Below are 7,600 nucleotides of genomic sequence, written 5' to 3' on the forward strand. Positions count from 1 at the left end.
CAGCACTGCTGACATTTTGGACCAGACAACTCTGTTATGTGGGTTACCCTGAATGTTGTAGTATACTTACCCTCCCCCTGACACCATGCACTAGATGTTATGCACCTCCGGCTTTGACAACCAAAAATGTCTCAAACATTGCCAAATGTCCCCTAAGGGCCAAATCCTCTCCAGTTGAGGGCCCTTGTCCTAAAGTAAAACTATTACAAAAATGTGAAACCGAGTGAGTTAGTCAGCAAAGGATGCCAGACCTTGGAAGACATAGTGGAAAAGCCCATGCTTTTCCATCATACCATGCTGTTCCAGGCAGAATACATATAGTAGAAGCTTTTATACACAGTCTACCTCAACAGCTTTCCAGATTAACAGACATCTTTCCGTTCCTCTGGAGGGCACAGTGACAGACACCAGTAACCCATGAAGGATCAGGGCCAGACCCCTCACTACCGCCCCAACAGTTGAGAAGGATGCTTACCAAGAGGCAGCTATATTTGTTCCCCCGATTTATGCCTAGTTTCACTTATTTACCACTTATTAAAATTATGTGATTTAATGAAGTCTTGTGTACACTGATAAGATATGAGAAAGCAAGTTATTTTCGTGAAAACCAGTGAATACTTTGGAAAGTTTCCATAAAGGTGAACTGCTAATTATAATCACTGTTCAATTAGATGTGGGCAAAATGAGTAATATAAGATTGGGAAGATCATTGAACAGTGAAAGGGTTGGAATGCTTTGCTGGAATGCTCCACTCCAGAGAACTGACAATGGAAACCATAGACAATGCATGGTTAGTGTGGTCATGGGCAGCTCCAACAATTCTCTGGCTCTTCATCTGAGAAGTACTGAATGGATATGCATTTGCATGTTTTAAGTTAAAATGCATTGTTCAAGGTAAGTACATGACTTTTTTTTATGACTCCAACTTTTTTGATCACATGGAATAAGAAGATGTCTCAGTGCTCAATGAAGAACACTTATCTCTGGGTATGCACTTTGGAAGTTGTGTTTAAAGACTGGTCTTTGGACATACGCTCATTTTTGTTAAAATTTGACTTTCTGATGGTCTACTTTTCTTTCTGGTTCAGGATAAAGTGGAGATTTGGCTTTCTTTCCTTATGCTTCTCTGGAACACAATGCGGTCTCTCAGCTTTTTTTTTTCTTTTTTTAAGATTTTATTTATTTATTTGACAGACACATAGCAAGACAGGGAACACAAGCAGGGGATTGGGAGAAATAGAAGCTGACTTCCCACCACTGAGCAGGGAGCCCGATGTGGGGCTTGATCCCAGGACCCTGGGATCATGACCTGAGGTGAAGGCAGACACTTAATGACCGAGCCACCCAGGCGCCCCTCTCAGCTTTTTCACTAAGTTCTGGGTGAGAAATCCTCAGTGACAGGTGGTCTACAAACCACAGAGTCAGTGTCAAACAACAGCCAGACAAGACAATAGTAGTCAAGTTAAGATCCCCCCACGGGCCCCTCACTCCACACACCACCAGCGTGAACCATAACCACACACCTCCTCTCTCCTGCATCTCAGTCCCTGGAAAATCAGGAGCGAGGGTCAGCCTGGTAAGAGAACAAGAGCAGGAGAACAAGGTCCAAGACTGGAAGAACTCACCACTTCCCCCTCCTCCTCCCGCTGCAGACTGCCAGCTTGCCAGAGGCCTGCACTGAAGGATAAGTCTCAACTTAAAGTCCATGACAGAGGTTTGTACGTAGAACTGGGCATTTAAAACTGAGCCTGTGTCCCAACTTAAAGTGATTATATGATTTATCACCTACAATTTAAAAAAAAAAAAGCCCTAGCACAAGCATTTTGGTCCAGGGGCAAAGAAAAAACCAAGCTCAGCAGGACAGTGTAACGACACAGTGGAGTCACTGTATGATCACATCCCACAGATCATTGCTACCCCATGTGACAGTGACACATCAAGACCATGTTTACCAGAGGGGCGCCTGGGGCGGGGGCGTTCAGTCGGTTAAGCCTCCAACTCTTGGTTTCTGCCCAGGTCATGATCTCAGGGTCGTGGGGTGGAGCCCTGTGCAGGGCTCTCCACTCAGCGGGGAGTGTGCTTGAGGATTCTCTCTCTCTCCTTCAAGCCCCCCCACCAATTAAAAGAAAAAAAAAAAGACTAGGTCTACCAGAAATTCTCCCATGATTCTCTCTCTCTCTCTCTCTCTCTCTCCATCAGTCCCTCCCCCGCTTATTTGAAAAAAAAAAAAAAAAGACTATGTCTACCAAGAATTCTCCCAGATATCTGGTTTTTGAGTGTACTTCAGATTTCTGGCAGTAATGTGGATGTTTTCCCCCCATGAGTTTGTCCCATGGGTCATTTCGGTGGGATTTTAGAGGGCAAGCCTGCACCCACCACTTTACTGAAGGGTACCCACCTCTAATCAGCCCAAACGTGACTTTACAGTTAGCAAGTAGTATGAAAAGTCACAACTTCAGTTCTTCAAGACATGTTATGGCAGCCTGACTTGTTTTCAAATGTTTCTTGAAAATTCCTTTAGAAAAGTTGAGGCACCTGGGTGGTTCAGTCAGTTAAGCACCTGACTCTTGATTTCAGCACTGGTCATGGTCTCAGGGGCCTGGGATTGAGCTCTGTGTAGATGCAGGGAGGTGGGGGGCTCTGGGCTCAGTGGGAGGTCTGCTTGAGATTCTATCCCTCTGCCCCTCCCTTTGCCCCTCCTGCCTCCCTCCTTGAAAAAAAGTTAAAAATAAAAAAAAACCATTTAGCAGTAGTTTGAATTTAACTTAATTAATTTTTTAAAGTATTTTATTTATTTATTTGAGAGAGAGCACAAGCGGGGGCGGGGGGAAGCAGAGGGAGAGGGAGAAGAGAAGAGGACTCCCCACTGAGCATGGAGTCCTACATGGGGCTCCATCCCAGGACCTCTAGATCATGATCAAAGTTCATGAGCCAATGTCAGACACTTAACCAACTGAGCCAATGTCAGACACTTAACCAACCCAGCCATCCCTGTACGAAAGTAGTTATTGAGAATACTTAGAAAGCTAGGGGTGCCTGGGTGGTTCAGTGGGTTAAAGCGTCCGCCTTTGGCTCAGGTCATGATCCCAGGGTCCTGGGATCGAGTCCTGCATCGGGCTTTCTGCTCAGCAGGGAGCCTGCTTCCCTTCCTCTCTCTCTGCCTGCCTCTCTGCCCACTTGTGATCTCTGTCTGTCAAATAAATAAATAAAATCTTAAAAAAAAAAGAACACTTAGAAAGCTAAATACATTTGAAAACAAGTTGAAGTTAATGAGAGTGTTAAATATTAGGTAGATAACTTTAGGAAGACCATTATATTCTTTTTGAGTCAATAAATGTTTATTTTTAAAATTTTTTAAAAAGATTTTATTTGACAGAGAGAGACACAGAGAGAGAGGGAACACAAGCAGGAGGAGTGGGAGAGGGAGAAGCAGGCCCCCTGCCGAGCAGAGAGCCCGATGTGGGGCTTGAACCCAGGACCTCAGGATCATGACCTGAGCTGAAGGCAGACGTTTAACGACTAAGCCACCCAAGCGCCCCCAAGTCAATCAATGTTCATAAAAATTTAAATATTACACAGAAGAGAGATGTATTTAGCTCTTTTAAAGTTTTTGTGTAATGCATATACATTTATACAACTAATAGAACTTCAGCGAACACAGAACCCAAGATGTTCAATCTATGCTACATCTGCTACATCTATCTATTAAAAAGAATCTGGACTGCACGCCTTGATCCCATGAGTGACGTTGTTACCCCAGTGGAATATGACACTAACTGAAGCTAGTACACAATCCCTTGTCTAGCACAAGGCCAGGGACGGTCCAACTGACAACAAAGTGAGCACTTGATTCCAGCTTTCCAAAGGCCGAGGCTGAAGCCACATATATAGTGGGTTTTGAAAAATACCTAGGTCAAAGCCACACCATGGTTTATCCTTTAAAAACTTATTTAATAGGAGTGCCTGGGTGGTTCAGTCGGTTAAGGGTCTGCCTTTGGCTCAGGTCATGATCTCAGGGTCCTGAGATCAAGACCCACATCAGGCTCCCTGTTCAGTGAAGAGTCTGCTTGTCCCTCTCCCCCTATTCTCTCTCTCTTGAGTAATTAAGTAAAATTTTGAAAAACTTATTAAATATTTATTATCTTTGTAATGCCTTCTAGTAAGATTCCTATACAAAACATATTTATCTGCTGTGATTCCTCTTGTGTATCTTACTCATTCTCCGTTCCGTTTTCAATGTCTGAGGCCCACGGACACTTCCTGGCCCTTGCCAATCCCTTCTTCTAAAGGCCTGGATCCTGGGCACCTGGGTGGCTCAGTGGGTTAAAGCCTCTGCCTTCGGCTCAGGTCATGGTCTCAGGGTCCTGGGATTGAGCCCCACATTGGGCTCTCTGCTCAGCAGGGAGCCCGCTTCCCCCTGCCTCTCTGCCTACTTGTGATCTCCCTGTCAAATATATAAATAAAATCTTTAAAAAATAAATAAATAAAGGCCTGGATCCTAATCCTCTTCTCTGAATCTGGGCTCCTGCTTGGGCTCCCACTTGGCTTATAATTAGCACCGCCACCACAAACTCTGTCCTGCATCACTTTCCACCTGCGGGACCCCTCACTGCTGATCCCTGCTCAGAGAATGGAGCTTTGGAAATGTTTGTTTGCCTAAACAATACCTAAATTTTCTATGCCTTCTGGACATGGCCTTGGACACCTGGGTTTTCCTTATTAAGAAAGACCCTGTGGTCACTGCAGCCATTTTTAGATTGCCTCCTACCCAAATCTGCCCTCGTTATCATTTGTCTATTCCTCTCTCTGGGGCAGAAGAACTGGTGGTGCTTACTGGTGGTTTGGGACTTGTTCTTCGGCACAGCGGTCTACAGGTATAAAATAAGGATGTCCCAAAGAGAGACTCTTATTTTTATAATATGAGGCTGAGGAGAGTAAACATACTTTAAGTTATGTTCTCTGCAGTAGTTTTTACCTTAATTTTGCTGAAGGTTTCTTTTTGTGCATATGTATGTGAGGAAAGCCTGTTGTGTATGTTTAGGACAGAATCCCTGAAATCAGCTTAACTTTGTCCAAGTTGAGGCTTTACCCCTTCTTACCTGTGCTGTTATTGAACCTCTCTGTGCCTCAGGTGTCGCACCCTAAAACAAGACCTCACTTGCCTAGTAGTTGACTTGTGAAAACTAATGAAACAATGTATGTAAAGTATTTGGCATAGTGTTAAGCATCACTTTCCTTCTCTCTTTCTTCCTTATAACTTGCCCCATCTTCTTTTTCCTCTCCAGAAACCCAGGACCTCAGATATCCCTGAGTCCCCCATGGAGAAGAGGATTAGGATCCAGGCCTTTATTTATTTATTTTTTAAAGATTTTAAAAAATATTAAGAAATGTTCCCTCCTCAAGAGGGATGAGCCCAGCTTTGATCTGGAACATTGGGCTTCATCAGCCCCTTCTCCTGAAGGTACATTCCCCCCTTGGGAGTCATTCTCTAAGGGTCCACCTAGACTTGGCTTTGACCAAGGGCTTAGAAGCATGGCGTTTAGATTGTTTCCTTTTCTTTCATCACAAGGTGGTGCGCTTTCCCAGAGTGCTATAAAGCACTTCCTGTGCTGCCACTTGTTGAAAAGATGTAACAAATAACTGATTCAGAGTGTGAAGGTTGTGAGATAACTCCCGGATAATCTCCAGGATTAACCACATCCTGGCTCACCCATGCTTTTGAAATCAGTATCCTGTGCTGACATGGGTAGAGGTGTTGGCTGGAGAGAGTGGCTGCTGTATAAAGATTTTCTGTCTTGCTGGGATGCTTCTTCCCTGTGCCTTTGGTTATAAGGAGCAGGCTTTTCTTGGGGGCCAAGGTGGGGTGGACATGTTTTGTCTGTGCCTGTTGGTATTTCCAGATTGCCTGCTTCTTTTAGCTTCTGAGTTTATGAAGCTAAAAGAAAGCCCAGGGAACGTGGGACAAGCTTTGTGTTGCTCTCCAGTCCTGATGTCCGTACTCTATGTGCTTTCTTATGCTCATTTCATAGGTAAAATGCAGGACTTTTGTTGTGCTTAGTGAGAGGAACATGGAATAGTATGTCTGTTCATAACCCCAAATGTGGAAATCTCCCAGAATTGCCTTGTGGACGATGGTTTTGATGGGTGTCAGGGAACCAACTAGGAGGTTGTTGGAGTTTTCCATGAGACTGGGATGTGGCCAGTAGCATTGGACACAGATGAGTGGGACAGAGGAAAAAAAGAGGTTAAAAAGGCAGGAAAGAACAATGAAAATAAGTCTTATGTTGCTCCTAATAGATGTCTCTAGCAGGTGTTCAGCATGGTGACTGAACAACTACTCTTCTCTGGCAGAAGTACAGATTTCATGGTCAGGAGTGAGTCAGGCACATGGCTTTTGGATGGACTGTCTCCTGAGCTAGTGGTTCTTTCATTTGTGGGGAATAAAAGGCTGTCCTTTTTAAACAGAAAAATTAGAAGAGGTTTCATTGAGTGTTTGACCCAACAGAACTTAACTGTTGTACCCATAGGTTGGCAAGCAGCAAAGGAAAATAGAATGGTAGTTTTGAAAAGTTCTGAAAATAAGATTCTCCAAGATCTTTACACGTTTAATGTAGCTAGGTCTGTGTCTTATACAGCTTGGGTTTCTGGAAGTAAATAATAGTATGTAAATTTATGCATTATCAATAAAACAAAGTGGTACAGGAATAACAATTATTTTGACGCATGGGTTCAGTAAAGCAAACACAATCCATATATTGACACTTTGAAGTATTCAACTCTCTGCAGGTGAATTGTTGTATTATATTGTTCCCCCAAGAAAAACCTAGCTTTACTTGCTATCTTTCCATTTTCTTTAACTTATTATTTAAATACTCTTTTCCCCTAACTGCCTAAGTCAGAAAATGTTTGGTGATGTGTTAGCAGGCACCCTAATGGACAGTGGTTTAAAATATAAGTACATTTCTATTTTACTTCATAAAAAGATGAACGATGAACCCTGGGTTCATGTGGAAGCTTAACAATGTCATCCTTGATCCAAGAACTTTTCACCCCCTACTCTGTATTCTCAGCTGGCTGGCTTCTGTTTTCCCTTTGGGTACTTCCTGATTGTGAGATGGTTCCTACAGATGTAAGCATCACAGCCTCTTCCAGACTATTAAGAGGAAGGGAGGGGGGAAAACACTTTTTCCTTATGAACACCTCTCTTATCAGAAAGAAAAGCCTTTCTCAGATGCACCAGGAGATTTCCTCTGGTCCTGGCCACAATTAGCCAACTGGCTAATTCTGCCTGCAGGAAGATGGAGTGTCATGATTTGGTAAAGAAGATCCCAAAACCCCTCATCAACCAAAGTTCTCATCAGGGGAATCCTCTCCATATAGAGGTACTGGAAATATAGAGGGGGCACTCTCAGTTGTCACACAAATAGACAGATACTGTTGTATTTAGTGGGTTAGTCTTGGAATGCAGAATGTCCTAACTTGCACAGACACTTTCACACACACAAAAATTCAACCTACCCCAAATATCAATAGCATTCCTGTTAAGAAACATTGGCCCATACCGGCCATAATTCATCCCCTGGGCTTAAGTTTTCACGGC

This window comes from Lontra canadensis, unplaced genomic scaffold (genome assembly GCF_010015895.1).
Source record: "Lontra canadensis isolate GAN:19392208 unplaced genomic scaffold, GSC_riverotter_1.0 scaffold467, whole genome shotgun sequence".
Taxonomy (NCBI): domain Eukaryota; kingdom Metazoa; phylum Chordata; class Mammalia; order Carnivora; family Mustelidae; genus Lontra; species Lontra canadensis.